Consider the following 27884-nt stretch of genomic DNA (forward strand, 5'->3'; position numbering starts at 1 on the left):
CATTTTTCTCACCTGCTGTCAAGTCTGTTTATGACCTACAAAGGCATCTGATATTTGCTCAAACATGCTATAAATACTGCAAAATTTTTTAAGGCAAGGGGCAACCTGCAGAGATGACCATTTTCACATTTACCTGCAAAGTCAGTCATTTCACATGTTTAGTCAAATGAGATTTAAACTTTCTTTTTTCATCTTTTTTTTTACTTCATTTCCTTTTATTCACTTGAATACCAGAGGGATCGAAGGAGGAAAACGTACACAAAATACACATGAAGTTTTCATAGGCCCCCTCTAAACTAAAAAGCCAAAAATATCTTGCAGCTGTTGGGTACACCTCTGCCTTGCAGAGACTTTGTGCATCCAACAATGGCAGATGTAGAAGGAACAAAGAAGGAAAATAAGAATCATCAGGTACTGAACTAGCAAGAAACTGGTAATTTCTAAATTAATAACAAAATGCTAAAGTCATTATAAACAAACTACAAAAATGCACTTGCTTTTTTTCCCAGCACTGATATTTAAACCCAAGTGGCTAAAGTGGAAGAAACATACATGTCCTAAATCAATCAAGATAAAGACTTCCTAAAGTAGCTGCCAGTCTGAACTTAGCTCAGCACTGCCACAGCTAGAATCCTATTTCTGCTCCCAGATTGTCACAAATTATTAGTAAATTTGCTGAAATAAGATTGACTCCAGCCATTCTGGAAACAAGGTCTGTCCAGTGACATTTGCTCCCAACTTCCATTCTCTCACTGAAAAAAGTTTTACTCAACGTTGTTTTCAGATTCAATATTTCATTGCAGTTTTATCTTACAAACATCTTGAATACCAATGAACAGCTGGATTGCTAATGCTTTCCTTCCAGAAAAGACATCACAATATAGTAATATCTGGCTAATGAGTAAGTCACTACATTTTAACTCTTAGCTTTTACACAAGTTAACAGAAGAGTTTCTCTTCTCCCCTGCTCTTCTCCAACTTTTAAATCAAATCACAGCAAGCATTACTCATGTCTCACTTTCTGTACTTCACACTTGTAGCTGGAAAAAGATAGGGAGGTGAGAGAGGTTGATCTAGTCATTTATTAATGTCAGGGAGCTTCAGGCTAGATCTATTCAGTGGGGGTGAAACATTGTTATTGCTCTCAGTAAATTGAGGCAGGTCCCGTCAGTCTCGCAAACAAAAATTCTCCAGTTGTTCACATTTGCTAAATAAAGGTTCTCTGGTCCGCTGCCTGCTGACAGCCACTGAAAGACAGCAGCAAGAAACATTGTACATTTCTCGGGCACCTGCAGGGAAAGCAATGTTGCCCCATAAGAAGGTTCACAGAATTTCCAAGTAGCAAACAAAAAGGCACAGCGAAATCACTAGAAAGCACATATTGAAACAGGTGTCTGATTGTACAGTTATATACGTATATTATTTATAAGGAGGAGCGGGCTGTAGCATCTCCAGCAGGCAAAGTCTTTTTTTGTCTTTTTCTTTTCTTTTCTTTTCTTTTCTTTTCTTTTCTTTTCTTTTCTTTTCTTTTCTTTTCTTTTCTTTTCTTTTCTTTTCTTTTCTTTTCTTTTCTTTTCTTTTCTTTTCTTTTCTTTTCTTTTCTTTTCTTTTTTCCATATTCTACATATAGTTGACTTCAGAATTTATTTTAAAAATTATGTCAAGCTTTGGAAGTTAAGCTTGAATATTTCTGAACATGTATATGTGCATTCCATGATTGTGAAGATGCAAATAAATCTATGATTATAACTAGAAATTAGTCTTCGAAAATAACTCTCAAAGCAAAGTAATACCTGCTGGACAGCGCATTTCAACATTCATTTTCGCAAGCACAGCAGCTACCTAATTCTATGTTTGAAACTCAGGCCCTCTGCACAGTACTTTAACCATCACTTCAGAATTCTACATCAATGCCGTTATTTGAATCACAGCCACATTTCTAGCAGGTGGAAGTTCTCTCAAAGCCACAGCCACAACAAGTCCGTAACATTGCCAATTAATAAATATGGATTTAGAGAGGTAATTTCTTTTATATCCGTCTTACCAGGTGGCCAAAAAGGCCAATGGGATACTGGCGTGTATCAAGAATAGTGTAACCAGCAGGAACAGGGAAGTGATCCTGCCCCTGTACTCGGCACTGGTGAGGCCGCACCTGGAATATTGTGTCCAGTTTTGGGCCCCTCGCTTTAAGAGAGATATTGAGCTCCTGGAGCGGGTGCAAAGAAGGGCGACTAAACTGTTGAAGGGCCTGGAAAATAAAACCTATGAGGAGCGGCTGAGGGAGTTGGGGCTGTTTAGCCTGGAGATGAGGAGGCTGAGGGGAGACCTGATTACAGCCTACAAATACTTGAGAAGGGATGGTGGGGCGGTGGGGGAAGGACTCTTTACATTAGTGATGGGTGACAGGACAAGAGGAAATGGGTATAAGCTTAGTCAGGGGAGATTCAGGTTGGATGTTAGAAAGTATTTCTTCTCTGAAAGGGTTGTCAGCCACTGGAATAGGCTGTCCAGGGAGGTGGTTGAGTCCCCATCCCTGGATGTGTTTAAGAAAAGGGTGGATGAACTACTTAAGGATATGGTTTAATGGGAGATTAGGGACGGTTGGACTGGATTATCTCTAAGGTTTTTTCCAACCTAGAAATCTATGAAATCTATGAAAAGAACAAAATAACCTGCACTTTGCCTGCGTACTTTCTTATGGGGTGCTGCAGTTGCTTAGAGTTTTTATCAGATCCCTGGTAGATTTCATAGATCCCCAGGTCCTTCCCCAGGTCCTTCTCCACCAGGTAGCTCTCCAGCCACTCTTCCCCAAGCCTGTAGCGATGCTTGGGGTTTTTATACCCCAAGTGGAGGACTCTGCACTTGGCCTTATTAAAGCTCATGCCATTGGCCTCAGCCCAACGATCCAGTCTGTTCAAATCCCTCTGAAGGGCCTCCCTACCCTCAAAAAGATCGACACAGACTCCCAGCTTGGTGTCGTCCGCAAACTTACTGAGGGTACATTCAATCCCCGCATCCAGGTCATTGATAAAGATGTTAAAGAGAACCAGACCCAGCACTGAGCCCTGGGGAACCCCACTGGTGACCGGCCTCCAGCTGGATTTAGCCCCATTTACCACCACTCTTTGGGCCCGGCCATCCAGCCAGCTTTTAACCCAAAGGAGGGTGTGCCTATCTAGGCCAGCAGTTACCAGTTTCTCAACCAGAACACTATGAGAAACTGTATCAAAGGCTTTACTGAGGTCAAGGAAAACTACATCCACAGCCCTTCCCCCGTCAACCAGGTGGGTCACCCCATCATAGAAGGTGATCAGGTTTGATTGGCAAGACCTGCCTTTCATAAACCCATGTTGACTGGGCCTGATCACCCGGTTAACCTGTATGTGCTCATTAATAGCACTCAAGATAACCTGTTCCATGACTTTGCCCGTCACTGAGGTCAGACTGACAGGCCTGTAGTTCCCTGGATCCTCCTTCCGCCCTTTGTTCTTAATCTTTCATCATGCTTCACTTGTGTGTGCTAAATGAGGACAGATTCTTTGCACGGAAGGTCCCCATCCCTCGTCTCTTCTCCACCAACCATGACACGCATCCCCACAGAGGACAGGTCACTCTGGGGCCACTCACTCACAGGCAAAAGGGAAGCTAAAAGTCTTCTTATCTCACTGACTGGCCATGGCAAGAGTATCAGGAACCCCAGCAGGCCTTCCTACCCACCCTGAGGGTCAGCCAAAAGCAGAAGCAGCCAGGAAGTCACAAGGCAGGTGGATGGACACGAGAAGAGTGAAGTCCTCTCCGTATGGTGGAGCAGGTGACCACGGTCCTGCGGCACATGCACTGCCTGGCCCTTACAGCTGAACGTCCAGTAGGACACAGCCACCTCCCGACTGGGAGCAGGGGACTTTCCCCTCATACTCGCTAAAAGCAAATGGTCTTCCCAAGACCTATACATTTATTTTAAGCCTTTAGGTTTTTAAAATAATCTCATTGTCTTTCATAGAGGTGAAAAAGAGGTCTAACCAGTTTTGAGCGTTTGCAAATGGCAACCTGTATGAATTGTATAAAACCACAGTAAGTGTTGGCACCTTGGTGTAGAGAGGTTCTTTCACAATACTCAGGCACAGATTACAGTTTTCTTCATTGTACCACTTCATTAACGCAACCGTTTCCATGCCTTACCTGTCTGGGATAATAACAAGTGCTTCTTCAGAGGAGTACTGCAGAAATTAACATGGAAACATATGCAGCATCACAAACAGTAAGCGAAATGCCCTGTTAGCAGGACGGAGCACACAGCCTTGCAGTGCCCGAGTCTGACTTCCCCAAGCAAAACTCAGGAGTGGGCTCAGCCTCAGCAACTCTGAGCACAGAGCCTTAGCAGGCGCTCAGCATCTCAGAGCATGAGCAAGATTGAGCAGTTCCAGCCCACGCTGACAGCTTGAGTGAAGATTTTCACATCTTATTCTCAAAGCTTTTCAAACCCTGATCCTAACAGAGGCTCTAGGAGACTTTCTAATTTTCATACTTCTCAAACTCAGTTTAATTTAGCTATCCCTCTCTCTCAAATCAAGTCAAAGACTTAGAGGGATTTGAGGAGAAATACAATCTTCTTTCATTAAAAGTAGGATCTTATCACAGATCTTCATGATTTCTATTGTCCTGGCAATAGAGGAGATCGTGTAACTGGGAGTGTTTATTTTCTATGAGGCAATTAAGGTTGAGAGATATGATTGTAATTCTATGTGCTTACTTGCAAAACTATGTATTCACTTACACTTGGGCTGGGCCCAGTCACTCTGGCACCAGTTTCCAAAGTTATTTGTGTGTGCACATATCAAGGGCTTTGTGAGGTCAAAGGGAGACCATTCAATTGAGACTTGAAAAACCTTGTCAGTGTAAAGAAAATTCTTATCAATTTGAGAGAAATCTTGACTTTTATATCATATTCCTCTTTTCCCAGCAAATCTATAAAGATGTAGCACAGAAAACTCATGATTATGCTTCAACTGTTCTTCACAATTTAGAAAATTGTCCTCTTTGAAGTTTTTTTCCTCATGTTAAATAATTATTCACCTGAATTCATATCTCTTTTTATCCTTGATCATGCTGGTCCCCCAGTTCTGAACACCCAAACAATTTCAGATTGGGTTGGAGTTGATTACAACTACTCAAGTTTACCAGGCATGCTTTTTTACATAGGCTAAGGAAATGCACCACTTCTAGCCACTGACAAAATACTACAGCCTGTTTTAACATCTCCTGAGTAAAAAAAAAACAAAAAAAACCACACCAAAAAACCCCACACTTACAGGACAGAGGGAAGGTTGCCTGGAAAAGGCTATGACTTGCCAAGTAAGGACAGCCCCAACTTCTAATTACAAAAATGTAGTTTTCTGTTGTGAATGAAGACAAGCCCTTTCAGTAAAATATGATGTCAATTAGTGTTTACTGTAGATCAAAAAGACTGGTTCTTAACCTTCCCTGACACTAGAGAGAGCAGAGGATGCTCAGGTTAGTCATATGATATATGGGTGCTCAGTTAATCATCTAGCACAACCAGCCTCCTCAGGTAATGATCCAAGAACTGTTAATTATGAAAAGAATACATTATACTGAAAAAAACCCCCATATTTTTAAACTTCTCTCCTCAGCAAGGTGATTTCTTCTCTTTTCTTACCCCTCAAGCAAAGACTAAATGTAACAAGCGTCGGTATTTTCTTCCACCAGCTTGCTGTTCTAAGCTACATCTAATCTCTCACACCTGTTCAGAATCATTAACCCTTAAAGTTAAAAATCCTGAAGAACGATACCTCTCTTAATTAAATTCACTGCTTTTAACAGAAATCATAAAACTAGGAAGAATTTGGTATGAAAGTAGGTTCTTAATCACTTTCATTTATACTCCCTAAAATCTGATATCAAGTGACCCATTTCTTTCCCAGTCAGTGGCCAGTTCCTGCTTACCTGAGTTCTCCCACTTTCAATAACTTGCACCTAAAGACCAGTCAAATGAAACTGATCCCAATGAAGACTATGGTGACAAGAAGAAACAAAGCATCCCAAAGCATTTTTGGCCCTAGTGCATTCTTCTTAGGACAGAGGATCTACACTAGTGCTGAATTAGTATGTCCTGGGTTCAGCAGTGTCATTAAGCTCTCATTTAACATCACCTTCAATGTAAGAAAAGTACTTAACCCTGATTAACTGCAAGCTGTCCTCAAGCTCAAGTACCAGTATTGTCCTGCGGCATCAGAAATGTCCATAGAATCTAAAAATCTTGCCCTACATCTTGCAATATGTAACAAGAAATGCTACACGTATATCAGATTTGTTTGTCACATTCTACACTAGCATCCCAGGGAATACTGAATACAGATAAAAAATGTTATGTTCAAGGTAACTTATGGCTGATATCTAGAAGATCGATCAAAAGCTCTAGATAAAGATTATGGCTAAAAGCATCACTCACCTGGCACATTGGGACTTCCACCAGAAGGGTAAATTTTTAGGGTTAACACAAGATTGCAAGATAAAACTCTCACATGCCTGACTGCCTCCTGCTACCTTGTCTTTTCACACAGCAACATATGTGTATACATGTAGAGATGCTTATACTCCCCAGAAAAGAATTTCAAAGCACTTTATTGCCCAAGCTTACCCCACTTTGGAAACCAAAAATGAATCCATATGCAGCAGGTGTTAGTTACGTTTGTTAATCTGGCTCTGGAAGGCAGGATGCTGCGTTGTATAAGAACCCATAGGATGCAAAGACTAAATGGAAATGAGATTAGCAGGGTCTGTCTCTAGAGACAAAGTGATTATTCAGTCAAAATGATTATTCAAAAAAAGCAGTCTCTGACAAGGGGAAAAAGATAGCATGAGGGTCATAGGGAGACAGTGTGCATTGTTCAAATACTGATAAACAAGCAGCACGGAAGGGGGCGGAGCATAAGGTACCAGTCACAGCAACTGGAATTACCTATTTTACCGGCTGCTGAGATTTACTGAGGTGAAAATCTAGTGAGAATGGACAGGGCATAAGAATTCAGAAAGACAAACAGGCCCATGCAGAAAACTCAGGAACCTCCTGAAAGGATGAGACTTACAGGCGGTAGGAACGGAGAAGCACCAATCAGTCAGAACCCCCTTTTACTGATCAAATCAAAATTAAGTGACTGAGCGGCTGTTAAGGGCTGGAGGGCTGTGAAACCAAAGGGAATTACATAAGAATTGCTGTTCACTTCTAAAAATTACGAAGTTGGGGTTCCGTTCTTATTACAATGTCCTTGGTTTTCCAGGACACTGTCGTCTACAACTACTGGTGTGTAATTATGTGTTTCACAAAGTGGCCCAGTTACAGGAAGCCATGACTAAATGTTCCTAAAATTAGCCTCTTGTGTATTAGTCACTCTTTTCATACAGGAAAAATGGAGCTTGACTCTTCTTTCATGTTTACAACTATTTTGGATTGCTGTAAGTCTAGCAAACCACTGCATCTACATGTGATCTACAAGTGGGAGAAGACTGATCTGCTGTTTCAATTAACTTTTTAAGATACATATTTTCCTCCTAATATTAATGATATGCAGAACTCAGAAAATTACTAAGTGATGTTTATAATGCCATATTTCAAAAGAATGAATGATTTAACTAATGTAAGCATTAGAATAAACTTTGCCTATTTATCATCATAGAATCATAGAATGGTTTGGGTTGGAAGGGACCTTAAAGATCATCTAGTTCCAACCACCCTGCCATGGGCAGGGACACCTTCCCCTAGATCAGGTTGCTCAAAGCCTCATCCAACCTGGCCTTGAGCATCTTAAGGGATGGGGCAGCCACAACCTCTCTGGGCAATCTCTTCCAGTGTTTCACCACCCTAGTTGTAAAAAATGTCTTCCTTATATCTAATCTAAATTTACCCTCTTTCAGTTTAAAGCAGTTACCCCTGAGGGAACTTTCGTATATATTTTTGTGTACATGGCATTAGAGGTGTGCATTGACCTTGACATTTCTGTAAATAATAAAACTTTTCTTATGATCACAGAGAAGAAAGGAAAAAAAAAAAAAAGTCAGTAAAACATTTTTCCTCCCTCTCCAGCCCAATCCAATCCCAATAAAGAGAGTAAGATGGGATGGGTGGAGAACCTTATTCAAATGGGTTAGGATACATACTTTTTTTTTAATATGGTTGACTCTTACTGTAGAATTGCCGTAAAACTTGCCAGCCACTTATATACTAGCTATAAAAATTCACCTTTATAGTCACAACACGAATTTTATTTGGAGGAATTTTGCTGACCTTGCCTTTGTATGAGAATTTTTCTTCTTGCATAGGAGTAGATAGAAGTGAACAGTGCATACAGGAGAAAAGAGAGACAGCTGTGTATTTTGTGTCTGCACAGCACAGTGGAGTCATTACCACTTTGCAATATGCCAGCAACCTGCAAGAGATTTCTCTTTCCCTCTCACAGTAAACGATAGCAGATTTGCACCACCAGATTACATCTTTCCATTGGAGTAGACACTGAAAGTTTTACTCAGCTATTGTCTTCCACATATTCAAGGTACTAAATGGTAAAGCTGACTGGAAAAAATTAATGCCATAGGACTTTTTTAACAACAGCAGGGCAGACTGAACTGCCATTATGACACTGCAGTATTAGGACATTTTTAAAACTGCTTATATTAATCAGTTGTGTCAGTGAGGGAGGAAAAATATGCAAAGGACTATTAACTAAAATCACCTGCAAAGGGTTTATATTCACAGCTGATACTGTTCCCAAATGAAGCTCTGAGCTGAGCATTACCCCTTACGGATATTCACAACATAATTCTGGGCTCCCTCTGTTTTCATAGGGAGACAATGGTTTTCAGCGCTCCTCCTTTTCTAGCATCCCTGGGATTTCACTTTATCCTATTTCAGAATAAATGGAGTTCATTAATGTAATATCTTGTGCTGTGACTTCAGATTAAAGAAGCACCCAGAAAAACACTATAGCTTAAACAGAAAGATAAGTAGGACTAGAAAAATAATACTTCCCCCTGACTGCTCTCTCTCTTCCTTCCTAAGACAGTGATTCTGTCTGAGAAAAAAAGTTACCTATTTGAATAAAGGAGAGGGACAGTTGGCCTTCTGTGCATATAAGTCGACTAGTTGAGCGAGAAATGTTTCAAAGGCCTTGAGTGCAAGTCTCTGTTTACTGAGAATAAGCAATCAATCAGTCAGAGCACACAACAAGACCTTGTTCAAACAATGGGTAATGATGAGTGCCTCAGTCACACAGCTGAGATTGGACAAGTAAGCCTGACATTACCAGCAAAAAAGGCAAAGTCAACAGCATAAAAGTCACAGAATAAGAGAGTTCAGGGAGGTCTCAAGCACAGGAATGTTAACATACGCTCAAATAGACAGAGGGCTTTCTTGAGATTTCTCTTAAACAAAATGTTTGTTATTTAAAGCTATCAAAACTCGCCTTGGAAACTAGATTAAATAAATCCCCCGCATTTGAAATCCCTATGACTTAAGGCCCGCTTCTGTTAAATTAATTTTCATGAGATTAAGAGTATCAAGATTATTTTTTCTTCCTGCATGTATTTGTATATGTTTTCCAGATTTCATTTAGAGCAATCACCCCTGTTTATAAGCTTCACCAAAAGCAGGTCAAATGTGAACAACAGCACAGAAGAGAAACAGTCCACATCATTATGAAAAAATTAATGGAAAATCTGGTGCAAAACAAGAACTAATTATTCTGTGAAGTACATGTCTTTCTATTTCTCTTTCTAGCAGTTTCTCAAATACATCTTTCTGTATTTCAAATACAAAATAAGAACTCCCAAATTTTGCAGCCAGTTGATCCTGACAGTCTTCTGATTACCTGGTGATGGATGAACTTGCACTATTTACACAGGACTGGGGGGAATGTCTGGTGAGAGAAGAGAGACCAGATATACAGAATAATTTCACATCCTTGGCTTAATGAACAGTAACAAGATGAGAATGTCATTTACTTCATCAGCCTGCAAAGTATATTTGAAAACAGAACTTGGTTCAACATACAATGCATGGGTCTGCTTTACTTGCTGCTAACTGCAAATCCTAGCACATCATCTTCCTTCTCCCACATTTTCTGGGAACGTAGTGAAAATCTTCAGATTAGCAAAGCTATTTGTGTGAGAGAGTTTACAAGACTATAAGACCACGTCAGCTGTGGTGTAAAACATCAATTGATAACCCAGGCTGTTACTGCTCACTATTTCTGCACTGCATTCACACAGCCCATTCCTCAAACCTTTAGCGGGTCATGGAAGTTGATTTTCCTTGAGCCCTTGAAGAACTTTTCTGTTCAAAATTTCTCTGTTATATGGCTGCTGAAATTAACACATTTATCTTATCTGTATTAGAAAAGAGTCCACTAAGAACTCAGTTGTTGCCAATGGAAATTTTTTGAAGAGAAAAAAAAAAAAACTACTTTCATTTTTGATACACTGACCATTGCTGCAGCTACACAGAGGGCATTACATCTCCATAAATAAGTATCAGTCTTATCTTATTTATTCCCACATGCACAGGACAGACAAACGCTGGAAATGGAAGTCTGAGGTATATTTCACAGTGGACAGGACAGAGGATGCACTTCCCTCTCCAGTGCTGCACTTGGACAAGGGCCCTCCAAGCCCTCAGCCTCTCCTGTGGCCATGAAACATTCATTTTGCACAGGTAGACAGGAGCCAAATTACACACTGACCATTGTATTCAACTGCTCCTTTTGCCCAACAGGGAAAACACTGTGCTGAATTTTAAATGAAGTGAATTTGGTAGACTTTCAGAGTATGAACTATTTGATGCTCTCGGCACCCCAGGGGCTGCAAAAAGGCAACAGGTTTTTGGCTGTTTGAGATTTCAGGGGGTGAAGGGCAAAAGCAATGAAAACTGACTTTGTGCTTTGCTAATCTTCCTTCATTTAGAAAAATACATACACACATACAGAAGTTACTGCTTATGCTAATGTCTAGGAAATTTCTTGTTAAATATATACTGAACTTTAGTTATTTTGAAACATAGATTGAAAGACAGAAATATACACACACACATACAAGCACTAAGGATACACATCTTTTCCTAACATACTTTTTTTTAAGGAGAATTTTTTATTCAATACTACTACTACTAATAGCTTATAAATATTGTATTATATATTATATAGTTATGTTGTTGTATGATTATTATTGATAATTTATTATTAATACTATTATTATTATTATTATTATCGGTTAGACTAATTTTGGTGAGATACTATTAATCTGATCCATAATCAACTCCCCTGGAATTTTCCACAATGGTAGAGGAAGACTTTGTCTAAAACATTTTAAATTTCAGCCCTTTTTTTGCCTAGTTGGCTATAGGGCTTCCCCAAAGGATTAGCATGAGTTAGGGGTAGTGTTCCTGAGGAGCCAACACAGGGGCTGACACTATTTAATATCTTCATCAGTGAGCAGGGATGAAGGAATGAGAAGGCTTGTGACTGATGCCAAGATAAGAGGAAGAGTTTCTATCCTGGAAAGCAGCACAGACATGCAGAGGGACTTCAAGAAGCCAGAGGGATGGACAGACAGGAAATACATGAAGTTCAGCAAAGACAAATGCCAAGTCCTGCCCTGGGGATGGAAATGCCCCTTGCAGCAGAGCGAGCTGGGGACGGACTGCCTGGCTCATAGCTCTGCAAGAGGGGCCTGGGTGAGGGGTGCAGGATAGCGGCGTACAGTGCTGCATTAGCAGAAGAGCATGGACAGGAAGACAAGGGGAACACTGCTCCTACTCAGCACTTGTGAGGCTGCATCTACGTCCAGTTTGGGGCTTACCAATAGAAGAGATATATTTGCAAACTGGAAAAACTCCAGAGAAAGACCGTTTAGCTGGGGGATGGAGTAAATGAAATCCGAGGAGAGGCTGATGGAACATGTTTGTTCAGCCTGGAGAAAAGTATGAGGGAATCTAATTGTAGCCTTCTGCTACAAGAAGTCCTCGTGAGAGTGAAGCCAAACTCCTCTTTGTTGTGTTCAGCAAGAGACAACAGTCACAACAAGTTGCAGCAAGACAAGCTCAAACTGAACATAATAGAAAAAAAAATCAGACTGAGAGAGTGATTAAGCACTGAAAGAGGTTGTCCAGCAACATGGTGGAATCTCTGTCTTGGGAGATTTTCGAAACATGACTGGACAAGGTCCTGAGTAACCTGATTAAATCTGAACTTTGTTTCATTTTGGGTTGGACTAAATGACCTCTGGAGGTTTCTTGCAACTTGTCTCTTTGACCCAAACTCATCCATATGGGCACAGAAATCTCAAAAGGATAGAGATGAACTGTGGTCCCTCTGTCATGTCAAATGAAAGCACAAGAGCTGGTTGCCTCCAGGAGACTGGGTGCAGCAGTGGCAGGTAGCAAGACTTTTGGAGGATCAGCCAGGCTAGTGCACTTCCATACATCCACTCTCTGCTGCAGTATCTGAACATTGAACATTGTTGGAGTTTGTGTAGAGCCCAGAAGAGTCTATTATGTGCAGAGGAGAGTTGGGACAGCAAAGTAGTTTGCCCAGGAGCCCTGCGTTCTTGTATCCTGCCCTGCTGTCAGAAGCTTCGCTCAATAAACTCACTGAATCTCTCTGGGAAGCCACAATGAGATGGTCTTTAGGTTTACTTAGAATGCAGCCCACTGAGGTCCAAGTCCTTTGGACAGCTTTATAAGATAAGTATTTATTGATTTGAGTTACTATAATAGCGTGTTTACTGTCTGTGAGAATTGCTTCCTTTTGGTCTCCTCCCTGCAAATTTCTACAGTTGGAAGTTGTTCTTTCCTTCACATTTCCTGACTGCCCTCTGAACTCCCTCTCACCTCTCTCCATCCTTCCCGTGCAACTGGCATTAGACTCTAATCTCAGTTCACTTTTCCACCCCGCTACTACTTCATCCACTCCCTCCTCAGCACTCCAGCCCGGGAGAACACTCACTTGCCGTTTTTAAGGATTTCACATGTCATCTGTCATTCCTATCATTCCTGCTACCACTTTCTGCACTGTTTTGCTTTGTCTGTTTGGATGTTGTGCCAGATCAGGTGCTTGGATACTCATGGGAATGGGTGCGGTGAACGAAATTTACGGCTTATGGTAACAGGAACTTCATACAGCACTCTGAATGTCTGGGGTTAGGCAAGTGCAAACTCTGCAGGAATTCATAGGACCAGGCAAGAATCCGTGAAGGGGTAAAAGTAGGGAGATATCTTTGTGTTTCCAAACAAGCCAGCCTTTCTTTGAGTCTGACCCCCTGCCATCCCTCCACTGGTGCACAGCAGCACCACATAGCAGTGGTCCACGTCGGCTTGCCGAGGAACAATGTTCTCCCTTCTACAAGCTGCAGCAAGACAGACACTGACACACAAGGGTTTTCCTATATTGTCTGCTCCCTTGACATACAATCAAACATCACTCTCGTGGAGGATTTTGTTATGATTTTTAAGGAAGAAGAAAGAAACTATAGCTGATTACTCAACACCAAATTTGTGGAATTGCCTCTTTATTAGCCAACAGATAAACCAAGCAGTTCTGTAAGTGCCCAGATTAATGCACTAATGTGGCTAGAGCACCACAGCTGTGACTGATGTTGTGTGTTGGGGTAGGCTTGTGTTGCAGATGAAGCTTTCTGCATGATGGAGACATTCAGAAATTTTCTCTCCTTTGATTTTCCTGGTGTTCCATGAGGAGTGAGGTTATCTTGTGATGTGCCAAGGCACAACTACGGTCTGTCTCTTTCCTCTGCTTACCCATGTAGTTTCACAAAACTTGTAGAAAATTACTTGGTTTTGACAATTTTACTCTCTGGCTAAACTCAGGTGAGATCAGCTACCTCTTCAGGCACCACCGTAGGAGCACACTCAGATATAGGCATATGTGCACATACACACAGAGGATGAGTACATCAGCCTCATCTTCTTAGGAAATCTGACCAAACAAATGAAAGCAAAAAGATGCAGCACAGAGGTGTATTACTAGTCAAACAGGTTTTTTGTTTATTTGGTGGGGTTTTTTCGAATGAGCAAATAGGTTTAGGACACTTCATTCTACTTGCTTTTAGGCAGCAGGACATTTCACCCACACCTTTACTCATTGTTTTTCTACCACTCTACAGCATAAGTAGGTAACTACCAAAGCTCAGGCATTTCCCATTTCAACTCCAGGTTTGCAATGAAGATGGCAATATATAAATGCAATAATTTAAACCGCTTTATACAGCCCCTGAATGTAATCAATTGTAATTTGCACCTATCAGTCTGTCAGTTGTTATAATTACAGCAACTTTTGAACAGTAAACCTCTAAAAATCTTGTAGGTTTTGAAATAAATACAACAGGATGTTAATAAACCCCAGCAAAACTCATGCTCCTAACTTCTACACATGTTCACAGTTGTATTTTTAGGTTATATATAATAGACAGCAATCTTTGTTTGGAAGCCAACACACACTTCCCCAGTGAACTGCAGGGTACACATAAATAATCAGGGCTGGAAAAAGGTCATCACACGGGTAGAACTGGGGTTAGCAACAGCACCGTGCAAACCAATTGTTCAGAAAACCTTAAGCAAAGCGAATCAAGCTAAGTGTGACATGACTGACTGTGCCGAAAGCTGAAAAGACTTAATTTTAGGGATGAGCCAACCTTGAACCTTATCGTTCAACAAATTTTATTAAGAATCGACAAGCAGTGAGAGAAATTACACAGTTAAGCTGTAGCTCAAGGGAATAAGAGTGCAAAAACAAGACTAGGAGCATTTAATAAGGTCCAAGGACCACCAGCTGAGCTCGCAAGAATCAATAATTAAGAGCTTGGTCCCAAGGTCTCTTTATTGCTGAGAGAGAGAACATATTAATGGTATATATTGACTTGCAATTAGGGACTCCTGAAAATGTTTCCCTTTTAACTTTTTCAACATAGAATTTAGATAACAGCAAAAAAAAAAAAAAATTGATAAACTGTGTCTCTTTCCTATCAGAAAAAAAAAAAAAAAGATTTCATCAAGAGCTACTTGTCTTAAAGTTCAATTTTTCTATACGAAAAATGAGTTATTTTCATTTCAATGCACTTGGGCACTATCTTGTGGTCATGTGATGATCTCATTCACTTCCTTGGGCCAGAAGCCCTAGACAGATTGACCTGCACTATACCTTATGCCTCAGGACTCTCATGCTGCAAGCGAGAGAGTCTCCGCCCAAAAGCAGGAATTTTCTCATGGAAGACACAGGAATTTCCATAAAGAATGAACTCCTCACAGCAGCCCATAAATTGTGCACAGAGTATATAGCATGCTAAGAGCTGCTGCTTGTCAGGAGGAAAGGTGGCAGAGGAGAAAGCAGGAGATTCAGAGGTGTTACACACTTTGCAACTGAATTGTATGCTCTAACCACAGCTTCACAACATTAATTAGGAAGCTAAGCCTCATGATTTCCTGATAGATTTCTAAATATCTTAAAAAATCCCTCAGGGAGAACTGTGAAATGCAAGAACTCCACAATTGGACTGTAACTAAATAGACTGAGTTTTGAATCTCACTCCAATCCGTCCACAAAATCTGCTTTCTATCTGAAGTGTCTTCTGTATGTTCCATATGAAGGAAATATATTTGCTTGTTTGTTTATTCGTTTCTCTTAAAAGTTTCCTGTAAACTACATAAGGCATCTTGCTTTGAATTCTGAAGGCATTTTAAATTAATACTGCATACTTAATCTTGTCTTAACACGCTTTTTGTTTTGTTTTGTTTTTTCTTTTGGTCTGGGAGTGATATTTGATGGGATGTAGCAGTTGTACAATCATGCCGATTAACTGATGTTCACTGTTACAGGAATGTTATGAAACTTGGTTAACTGAGTTTGTAAAAAGCTTTTCAGAATCTTAAATGAAAGCTATTTCAGTTTCAGTAAGTGATAGTTATTAGGAGTAGAAAATGGAAGAACATCTGATTAAACGATCTATAGGAAAACTACAAAAGAGAGGATCTACGCAAATCTTAGCTAGATGAACACCCATTTGTAGCTCGTTTAACATAATTAGAGTGGTTGAATACCATGTGCTGGAGCCTGATTCCATTTACCTGAACTGCACTGATGGGAGCTGAGTTACTCCTGATTTACATCAACATAAACAAGACCAGAATCAAGCCATGCAAGAGCCCTAGGGCTATGCTTAGAACGAGAAGAAAAGGAAAGAGCTCCACGCTAGCCCACCAGCCCAGGAGGATTCCCAGTTTGAACTCCTTGTATATGACAATTGCCAGTCCTCTGGCAAAACTGCTGCTTGGCATGTACAAATCTTTATGATCATGAAGAAGAACATTTCTCTTCCACAGAGGCTACAAAGTTAGCGTTTGGGGAGGAGAAATGTCTAGTCATGGTCAGAAAAAATGATCTGGTAAAAACAGTTCCTCCTTCCCCATCAATCGAATTCACTTCCTGTATGCCTGAAACAAATCTGCTTATTTTACTGACCAGAGAGACTTTTTTATTAGTTACCTGCAAGCTCCTTGTTCTTTTGAACCAAATCTGAAGCACAAGGTGAATCTTTTCTTACGTCCCCAGAGATGCTCTTGGTAAAGCTTCACTTGCAGCCCACACAGCAGCTGCAGGAGTTGTGAAGGAATTAAAGCACAGCTGGGTGTGAAGAACATGACTGCACTTTAAGGTGCACTTGCAGCTCTTGAATAAAAATTCAGTCTTCATATGTCTGATGGAAATATCACTCAGAAATAGACATGTATGCTGGCAACATACTTTCTAGGGTAACTTCAAAGTATATTCAGTGCCATGCAGGACAGAAGCTATTGAGGAGCTGTGAAGAACAGTAAGCCCAAATGGCAAATGTTTGCAAGGAGGCTTACAGCCCACACAGGTCCAGCTGGTTCCTGGACTGTTGTTTGACACAGATCCCATCTTAGCATTTAATCTGCAATTTTCAAGTGAGTATTCATATTCACTTAGTTCTTATCACCTGTAGCAACTACCTGCTTCACGTTACAACATTGCATAGAGAGACTGAGTCCCTGTACAATTACTTGTACCTTACATTCCAGAATTCCATTTTGGGGTTAAGATTACATTGCATACTACAAACACATCTGCAATGACTTGTCCAAAAAGTGCACCAGAAATCTAGGGAAAAGCCAAATCTTAAAGCCGGATCTGCAAAGACCTGTTCAAGTATCCATGTTACAGGGCCATCATTCTTCTTCAAAGACTGCCAAAAAATTGAGACTGTATTTCAGATGCCTGACAACTGCTGTATAAGAGGATATAATAGTGCCCTCTGCAATACATCTGTTCCCTCGGTATCTGTACGTGGCCGAGAAAAGTGTTTACTAATTCTGCCCACTGCACCTGCAATATTGTCTTAGATTCCTCTGACAGCAAAGTAACCAGCCGAGGAGGAATTCTTGAACAACAAGGAAGTGCCAGAAGCAGAGACCGAGTGATCAGACTAAGACCAAGGTGATATTCCCTAGTTTCCATAATTTTATTTTCTCTAAGTTAAAGGGAAATTGTTTTTCCTTTATCTCTCCTTTTTTTTTTTTATTTTCTAATGCAGTAATCTAAGATGTGGTGCATTTGACACTCACCTAAAAACCCCTGAAACAGAGATGGAATAATCAACACACAAGCAATCCTAAAACTGAGCAGACTATCTAGACAGGCTCTCCAGTTTATTCCCTTTGGATTACAAAGTAAGGTTTCCAATTCCTTCCGCATTAGAGTATTCTTGTTTCTTTTTTCCTTATACTTACCCTGTTTACCATTAGCCTCACTGAACTGTGAATACAACTGAATAGAATATTCTCGAAATGAAAATACTGATGCCAGATATAGTCTATTCTCCTGCTTACAGGAAGACCATGTTAGTCCTGTTTGCCAAGGAATTATTTTAGGAGTTAATATCCAGCTTATCATCAGCCAGAATCTCCATTAGTTGTCATCAGAGTGACTGTTTCTGGGACAACCTCTCCTCTAGTACCTTTGGCTTCTATTCTTTTTTCCAAGATAAAATTGCCTGTTTCCAGCTTTTTGAGATCTGTATGTATTGTTTCTGTTCCTTACTTGGTGTTTTCCCAGTCTTTGATCTATCTGCAAACTTTATTCATGACAATTTAATCTTTCTTTCAGAATACTTGAAAAACATAAATAGAATGGGGCAGGAATTAATCCCCACATGAGCTCAATACAAGCATCTTTGCCTGGTAAGGATTTCTCACAGTTATAATTTGAAATACAGTATTCAAGCATAATAATTTTGTACCTTTCTTCATCACCGTGGGGTACTAAGCAACACCTATTTCAGAAATCTATCAATCAAAATTGTAATCTTATTAAAACCAAAAATGATTTTGAGAGGATTTCCAGGCTGCCAATCCATGTTGACTACATTAATTGCATTCTTTCTCCTGTTTATTTGTTAACTGATGCACTGTAACAAATTCATACGGTATTTAGTTCAGGCTTTAAGTAACCTTGATTTCTAAACACTGAGAAATGGTACTTAAATATCATTTTAAAATGTTTTAAATCTTGCAGTCCTTTGAAACTTCCCCAGTAGATTAAAACACATCACTGTTAAGGATTGAGAAAAGTCCTCAGCCTCATATTTTTAAAATCTCAGACATATATCCTGAGTTTATAAAAACCAAACTCAGCAAATACTCTCTCTCAAAATCTCCCAAATTACTAAGGAAATTGAAAGCATTTTTAATTGTGAGATGATATGAATTCATTAACTCACTTTTTCATCAATATAGACAAACATATTTTTTCTTTCATATGCGACTTTTCTGTCATTGGTAACTGTACCATCTCATCATAGACCAACAATATATTTTAGGATTCTTTTTGCTATACAAGTGAAAAACTTTCTTGCAGTCCTTAAATGTACCAGCCACTGATTTTTCCTTTTCTGATTTTTGCCTCTCTTCAATTTTCTGTAAGTTTAAATATCTACTTTTTATTCATTGATAACAGCTGCTTCTTTAGTAAATATTACTCTTTTAAAGCTGTATAGCTACTTTCATGCTCTTCTCTACATCTTGTGAGTTTTTTATTTGTTTTTAAGATACAATCTTTCTAAGCTGTAGAAATGGCTTTTGGGAAATATAGTTTTCTTAAATCTCACCGTTCTCTTCCTCATTAGCTGATCAGTGGCCCTTTTTACACATGGCAAATATGTATAAGTGCATGTCACAGTGTATATGTTTCTATTTATTAAACACATGCATCTAAATACAATAGTAAAATTTTATTCTTTTCTCTTGAATAAATGCAGCTGCTCAACCACATCAACTTAAAAAAAACCCCACTGATTATGAGATGTCATCATTCCTTCTTTCATTTTTAGAGTAAGGTCTAATATAAGATTTCTTTATTGTGGGTCCAATATCTTTTCAGCTCGGAAATGACAACTTAAAAGTTTTTTGAAAATCCAGATATTTTATATTATGATATTTCCAACACATTACTCACAATAAAGCCTGCCAGGGTAACACAATGTATTTTCCTTTATTAAAAAGTACTCATGAGGGACAGCACTTTGACAACTACATTCTTTGTTATCTTTTTCTCTTATAAGGCCCTGACCAGCAAACACCTAAGATCACTAGCTTCAAATTGTCCATCATTCGGAGACTTCTTTTCCTTTGACATACAACACTAATCCTTGGGGGGTTTTGCTTAACTGGTCCTTCCTTGGGTTTAATACTAAATTTTAACCCTCTTCATCATGTTTATTTCCATCTCGTGTATAATGAGATGGAAAACATCTGAAGTCTGTTGCTTCTTCTCACCACAGAAGGTGTGACAACATTGCACAAACGCCCCTCCTGCTCCTTCACTACATTTCTGCTCATTACCTCTGCCTCCTCCTGTGTACGATGGTACCCACTTCTCTTGCCTGGGGAGATTAATAGCTGACTACTTTCATCCTGGTTTTCACTTTCTTTGGTTCTTCAGCAGTCAGATCCCTTCTTCAGAGATCTGGAGAAGTGCTGCACTCATAGCAAGCTCTCCAAGAAGTCTTAACCTTCTCTAATACGCCACATTTAATTTCCCTGCTCTTTACCTGCTAGACCCACATATTGCTGTATTTGAACCAAAGTGGCAGCAAAACAGGGACAGATTTGTATCCTCCTCCCTTCTAATTTGCCATAATCCTCATACTTTCCACCTTTTGCTCTTTGTTTGTGGAGTTCTGGTTTGGTGAAGCCAATTTTTATCAGCACAAATATTCTGAGAAGGCCAGATGTCTTCCTTACATATCTTGCTTAATGTTCACAACAATCTTTCTTTGTATCTAAGACATGGTAGAACATGGTTCTGATTACACTTGCACAGCTGTAAATCTATTGGCTTAAATGGAGTTATTCCTGACATTACACAAACCTTATAATTTCATAGCTTAACAACTCACTTTAGCTGAAATAGGGGTTTATTATTATTTTGTAAAAATAAGATGCTTTCATTCTGACCGAGATAGAATCGCTTTCCTCTCCCTCCTTAAGACAACTATGAAAATGAGATTGTAAATCTCCTATGGAGAAGAGACCTGGACAAATCAATAATTTATGTTATGATTTTGAGACACTTTCACCTTGAGGAAGTGCCAGCCCTACCATAATTCAGTAGATCTTGTTTGAAAATGTTTTCCATTACTAATTGGGAGAACCTTTTTTTTTCCTTCTTATTTACACAAGGCTCCTTTGATTTTCAGTGTGTGACACTTCAGAATGAAAATGGTGTATGCATTGATTAAAAACTAACATGAGGACTCCTACTTTCCTCCCCCCTCACTTAAAATCCAAGTAAAACGCTGGCAGGCAACACTCGGCCTGTAGTGCTCTACTTCCAGCCATGAACCTCTTTTATAGATTTCTGTCATTTTAGCTGCTCCTGGCTAAAATCACTGGTTATAACAGTGAGACAGGAAGAAAAATGAGCCGGCAGTTAAGAGCAAAACAGGGGATAGGTACACGTGGCAATTAAATAAGCCTTCTGCAAATCTCAGGCAGAGAGTGTGTCACACAGCTCCTCAACGAGACTCTGGCAGCACAAGGTTCATGCTGAGGCCTTCGGGGGAGAAAAACGTACGAGTTTACACCCAACCATCTTTCTTTTGACCTCCAGAGCTTTGTCAAGTGCAGACTGCCATGTCAACAACTCACTTCTCCAAATCTCCCATTGTTTCAAGAAATCTTCATTATGACTTGTAGCAGCATGTTTGAACTGCTCACTTGCTTCCTTCCACCGGATCTCTTAGATTAGATAAGATTATTAATGGTCACCCATTTCTACCCATTGCACCTAAGTCAAAACCATTCACTTAACGTGAGGTAGCATGCCAATGTACGCCCACATAAAGTACGTATACAAGAGATCCTGGAATGGCATAACCAACAGCAGGGCCGGGACTAGTCTCCTGGCAGAAGTTCCACATTTCCATTGCGGCCACTGCAGGCAGATGTGACATTTCTACCTAGAAGAAATCTCCTACCTAGAGACAGCAGATGACTTTCAGGCCTTATGGAAGTTGTAGAATTTGTGTCTGACTGCTGTACGCCAGCTAAAATTATTCACTTATCTCTTTATAGCAAAGCAAATCTAAGACATGCCAAAGGGCTAAGAAATCTGGCAGAGTAGGAAATATGAAAAAAGAGAAATTAGGGAAAGAGTTCTTTGGGCTAGGATTCTCACTGTTAGCACCAACTTTCAACTGCAGTGGATTTAGCCTTTGTTTAAAATGAAGGACCATGCCACATCATTTTTACAGATTTATGGGATGAAATTACTTGTTTGTGCAGACATTTGCCTCCCACTCCAAACACCCTTTCTCCCAATTCACCAATACAACTGTGAAAAAAACTTCTGAGCTACATGATGCTGGAAATATTCATCTATTTTGGTTCACAATCTGAAGAAATAAGCCCATGCTTTATTGAAAGTGAAAAAAAAAAAGAAAAATCCACCTCATTCAACTTTCCCTAACTTCCAAAGTCTTGATAAAGCTTCATGTTGCTTTATCATGTTTATGTTACATTCCTAACATAACCGGACATCACATCAAGCAGTGCACAAATATAAAACAAACTCCAGAAACATAACTTTTCATCAAAACAGAAAGCATGGTTTTATTTCAATATTCTCTTTTTCACACATAATTAAAAAGAACAAAAGTAATGAATGAACAGCTAGGATGACAAAGAGCTTCATGGTCCCTGATCAATTTAAGATTATTTAACCTCTACCTCAAAGTGAAAAATAATATCTCTTGGGTTTTTAGTAACATCAAAAACTATCAAAACTCCCAGTACACATCAGGAGTTATAATGGGCAAGGAAACCCTACAACCTCTACAGATTCAGATGTATAGACTGGGCACTATATAGCTCAGACTACCTCCTAACCCCTAGTCTCACTTACTCCCTCCCCTTTCTCATATTAGATTTTTTTTTTCATTTTTCCTTATCTCCCCTTGTCCCTAAAAAGCGGCTCAGATATCCATGTATTTACACAGCATTCATGGTGGCAACTCTGTGACTAAGACAAACTGATGAATATGTAACATGATCTTAAAAAATGCATGTGAATTATGCAAAAGCATCAACTTAATGAGTATTTTAATTTTGTCCCTTTATTGCATTGACGGGTGAGTTTATCTAACAAAGAGCATCAGAATAAAACCCTTGTATTCTGAAACCTAGATAATTCATCTGGCTAAACAAGGAGAATTACTTGAAATCAATCAAAGAACTGACATTCTTCTACCATAGGATGGGATGGGATGTGTCGTTTAAAATATCAGGGCATCCAGGACATTTTGGTATGCCATCAGAGTCTTAAAATCGTGACATAAGAAGTGAGCTTCCATCTTAGCAGTCAGAAGCCAGAAATTTTTTAAGAATTTTCACTGCCTTCAGAAGACTGTCATAACAATTATTCATTTTGATTTCTGGAACTATTGTGTGATGATGTGACTGTTTTGCAGTCACAAAACAAAAGCGTGCCATCATTTATCGTGCCTTTGTTATTTCACCTACCTGCTCATTATCATAAAAGTGATTTTTGTGCACTCTTTAAGAGTGACAGAGACAGGCTTTTATTTGTGCAGTAGTACATGATGAGTATTCATATAGATAACTACAGGTATATTAGAAATATTCATTCAGAAACTTCACATATTGCTGCCTTTGGGTATTGCCTATTGCCAGTCAATCTGGCAAGATGGACAATATCATATAAGTTGGGCAAATATCTCAAAACTTCAGCATTTGCAAACATCATGTTTCAGAAGCAATACTCAGTGCAAAACCTGACATGAATTTTATTTGCATGAAAGTTTTCAAATAATTTTGAATTTACACATCCGTAATAATTCTCAGCCATGTTTGTTTGAAAACAATTAAACAAAACTGGTTTAAAAAAATAATCTTTCCATACATTTTCTCCATCTCTTTCACCTAATAATTCAACTCCAGAAGTTTCACTGCTGTTTCTATAATTTATGCTTTTTTTTTCACCTGGGTCATTTCTTACCCATGTGAAAGTTCTATCTCACTTTTTGCCTTCAACAGTTTGAAAACTTTAGAGAAATCATTAATATTAAGAAGAATGCAAAAGACGATCGTTTTCTCATCTTGTCTTTGTTTCTCTTTTCCTCTGGGCCACATAAGGATGTGCAAGTCAGCAGAGACAGTGTTGCTCTTTAAAAAAACTGCTGATTTAATATTTAGTAGGTGATGGATTCCACCTCAACAATCAGACTCAGGAATAAAAATAGTCTGAATCTCACTCAGTGCCATGCACAAATCCATGGATAGAAACCCGAAGTATTGTACAGCACAACATTTCCTGCTCAGTAAGCTAGAGACAAGCTGCTGTGATTCCCTACATATACACATATATATTCTGAGCTGATGCCTGTCAAACCAGCCCCTGGTTCAGTGGCAAGCATAATATAGCTTCCTTTCCCTAGAGGTAACTGTCCTCATTACTGAAGCGAATGAACCCCTAGGTGTATAATAGAATCTTCTTTAAAATATTAATCATATGGCAGTTGATATTTCAGCCATATTTAGCTGGAATGCTACATTTTGGGGAATTTAGGACTCGATAGTCAATTAACCTGGCATTTTGCTCACCATCTAGTTGGGATTTTTTTATCATAAATCAATAAACATTTATGTTGGTATGTAACTTGTTACTCTCCCATCCAGGGCTGAGCAAGACGTGCAGACAAGGGTTTCTCTACTGCAGCAATGTCCATTAAAACATCTGGACTAGCAAGGCTGAAACTTTCCACTCTCACTCAGCCGGAAAACACCAGCTTCTGCAAGGTGAGTCACATCATCCAGCATGGCTCTGTTTCCTTCCCACTTCTCAGAATCAACACTGCAGGCTGTGAAAACCTCCGTCTGCCAGCAGGTCTCAGGAAGACCATGGGCAGACAGGGGGAAATAAAACAGGGGCCAGAATACTTCACCAGCAATCAAAACAAAGAATCTATGTCAGGAGAAAAAGAGAGACAAATACAGCAGCAGGTTATTCAGCCCAAACATTTCCATCCTCAAACACCAAACAATCCTTTTCTCTTTGCCTCTCTATTGTTACTTCTTTCTTAAAAAAAATACTGTCATTTTCCCTGCCTCCTCCTCCTGCTTGTTTCCCTACCTGTTCTTAATTACAGCTACAAATGTCAATAGGTCCTATTCCACCTGCCCTTCCACTGGCCCTCCCAGCACAAGTACCTGCTGCCACTTCAACGTCACCTCTCACCACCCTTCCCAGCCCAGGTTCCATGCTTTGCACATAAGGCAAGTACACAAACAAGCCCCGCCTGTGCAGAGGGAGGGTGTCACCGACACACAAGGCTATGCAGGAATTTTGCACAGCACTTGCTCAGAGACTGCCAGACTTCCTGACACAACACAGCACTCCAGCACACTGGTATTATTTTTAAGTCATTTCCCATGTGATTAGGACTGTCTCTCCATTCCCACATGCCACTCAAACACTGGTGGCAAAAAATTCATCCTTACTCTCATCAGGGCTTGTTTGTCATCAGAATCTCTCTTTAGTTTTAGTCATTTGCTTAGTCTTAACCTACTGATCTCATTACACTGGTCTAATTAAAATCATTTGCTGACGAATACTGTCAGTAATGTTACAGTTGGCTAAATTAACACTGGCTTAGCCTTGGCTTTTTTATCAGCTTAACTATGCAGCACTGATTGATGAGCATTTAAAAGCAGGAATTCCTTTCTTCAGGTCAAAGGCATAAAAGGAAAAGCTGGAGATTTGAAGGTGATACATCAAGTATTACCAAAGAAAGTCTGATATAATCGTGCAGAAGGCAAACCAAGTGCACCTCTCCACAACTTCCCTGCAAGCTAGGTCGTAACAACAAAGACACATTTGGCCCAGCGGGTTAAAATAGCAGGAGCAGAGCTTAATATCTTGCTCTAAAATTGCTGCTATAAGCAACATATCTTGTTGCCTGACTCTTATTTACTTCTCTGGCGTAAATTCAGTATTTCTAAACCACAAGTATTCCTACAGACAAAAATTAATTGCAATATTCATTACCTTACATGTCTAAATGATAGGGATGCTGGAGTGAAAACACATCCAAATTTAATGAAGTTCAAAAGAAGAAATGTTTATTTATGGATTACACAAAGATCTGCTGCTCACACTTCCTGAAATACTGACAGCTTTTTCTTTTCTTTTCTTTTTTTTTTTTTTTTTTTGAGAAAAAGGGAGAGACAGAGTGCAAGGGAAGGAAAGACTTCACATCTTGTATGTAGTTGTGGTGAGTGGATCAATGTCCCCAGCAGACAGGCAGAAAGCTCCCGAGTCTTTTGACACTAGTTGAGAACAGATGATATACAACTGAAGTCTGAAGACAAAGTTGCCTCTAAGAGGTTGCCTCTGGTGAAAGGGTGGAGATATTGTGCTGATAGCCCATCACAGCTGCAGGGGGATGTCTCAACACGTCTTGAGAAAGACTGCATATTTCTCTGTTTGAGGCTCAGCTTTGCTACTGTTCAAATTCAGTGACATCGTTTTAACACTCCTAATGTAATTCTGCAGAAAAGAGGTGGAATCCAAACTAGAAGAATATCCTGAAGAAATTTATTTTCTTTTTAGTAGGTTCTTAAGATATAAGAGCATAATTACATATCTAAAGTTAGACCCTCTACTGAAGACCTAAATAAAAACAACTTTAAGAGAAGACGCAAAGGCTTCAGAGTGGCATGTAAATGTAACAGACCTATGAAAAAAAAATAAATACAGAGAAAAATGGCTCTTGGATAAAATTCCCACAACACTTTTCCCCACGTTAGGAATTTGCAGCCACTGCCTATTGAATGAGAGCTGCTGCTGGTGGTCTTCAGAATGATCCATTAACTGATGGTGTGCAGATATATTACTAGAGGGAATACTCGCCTCCTCGAAATACAGACTCAGTCTGCTTTGAGTCAGATGTTGGGAAAGAAAATGCTAACACCACTAGAAAACTGTGGCTGTGCACGGCCTTGACAGTACTCCACTGGATCAACAAGAATCCATGTTTGCACAGGCTCCAGCAAGTTAACTAATGCAAGAAATCCTGACTGTTAAAAAAAAAAAAAGTTTTTCTTGGATTTCTCTGTTCAGGCTGCCTGTCTGGATAATTCGTTTTTGGGAGGGGCATAAAGGGGAAAAAGAAAATATGACAGGCAGGTAATCCTCACTGCTCTGAGAGACACTGCTAACACTGACCTGCTGTCCCACCATCCAAAGACAAGAAAAGATACAATCTATTGCCATTATTACAGTCCAAATCCTCCAGGGATTCAACCAGAGGAAAACCGTAAGTCCAGAGTTAGACCTTAGCTTACGCTACATGGACAGAGAAAGAAAAAAAAAGAGACAATTTTTGCTAAACCAGCTAACAGCCTGCTGCTGCAATCCTCTGCCTCAGGCCATGCAGCCTCAGCTGCACCATCTGCCCTGGAAAGACTCCAGAGAGGAAGGAGCAGCTGAGAGTGTAACAAGTCAAGGATCCAGTATAACCATGACTCTTCTGTGCTAGGAGTTCACCTGAAACCTCACCTCCCCAGATCCTGTTTCTCATTCTCAGACATCTACTTTGTTAAATTGCTATTTTTTGATGTGTCCTCCTCTATTCAGCTGTCTTAATTACTTCTTTCCCTGTAAGGACTGCTTTCATATGCCCTTTCAGTGTGCAACCTTCTCCCTGAATTCACAAGGGACAGCATCCAGGGTAACAGGCACAGTGAAATGCCACTCATGATAGAGATATTAGGCACCAGGAATAAAACACAAGATGAGATTTTTGTAAGAGCAGTAAAACCTCTCCAAATTCTTGGTGACATCAATTATCAGAGACAGAGGTAAAATGCTTTTTCCTATGTTCAGCAGCAAAATTCCCATTGACTTCATCACTGCAGGATATGTCCCTGTGCACTGAAACAATTAACGTGTATCTGAATGCAGACAGGAAGAAGTGGCCTCCAGCAAAGCAATTTTTTATCTTTTGGTTCTGAGGAGTAATAGTAAAAAAGTCTCTAAGTTGAATCTGTATCTCAATGAAGTCACCCAGAAAGAGATGTAACATTCTGGATCACGCTCTTTTGTTTCTTCTTTCCTTGACATCTTACCATGCTTCCCATTTTGTTTATACTTTTCTTCTTTATTCTTGACATGCAAAAGTGACTGACTTCATATGAGGCCACAACGCAAAGACATTTGTGCTTTCTGAGGGTAGACAGGGCGTGCTACGGAATAAAATCCAATGGTCTCCCA

Source organism: Tauraco erythrolophus, chromosome 7 (genome assembly GCF_009769465.1).
Source record: "Tauraco erythrolophus isolate bTauEry1 chromosome 7, bTauEry1.pri, whole genome shotgun sequence".
In the NCBI taxonomy this organism is placed as follows: Eukaryota; Metazoa; Chordata; class Aves; order Musophagiformes; family Musophagidae; genus Tauraco; species Tauraco erythrolophus.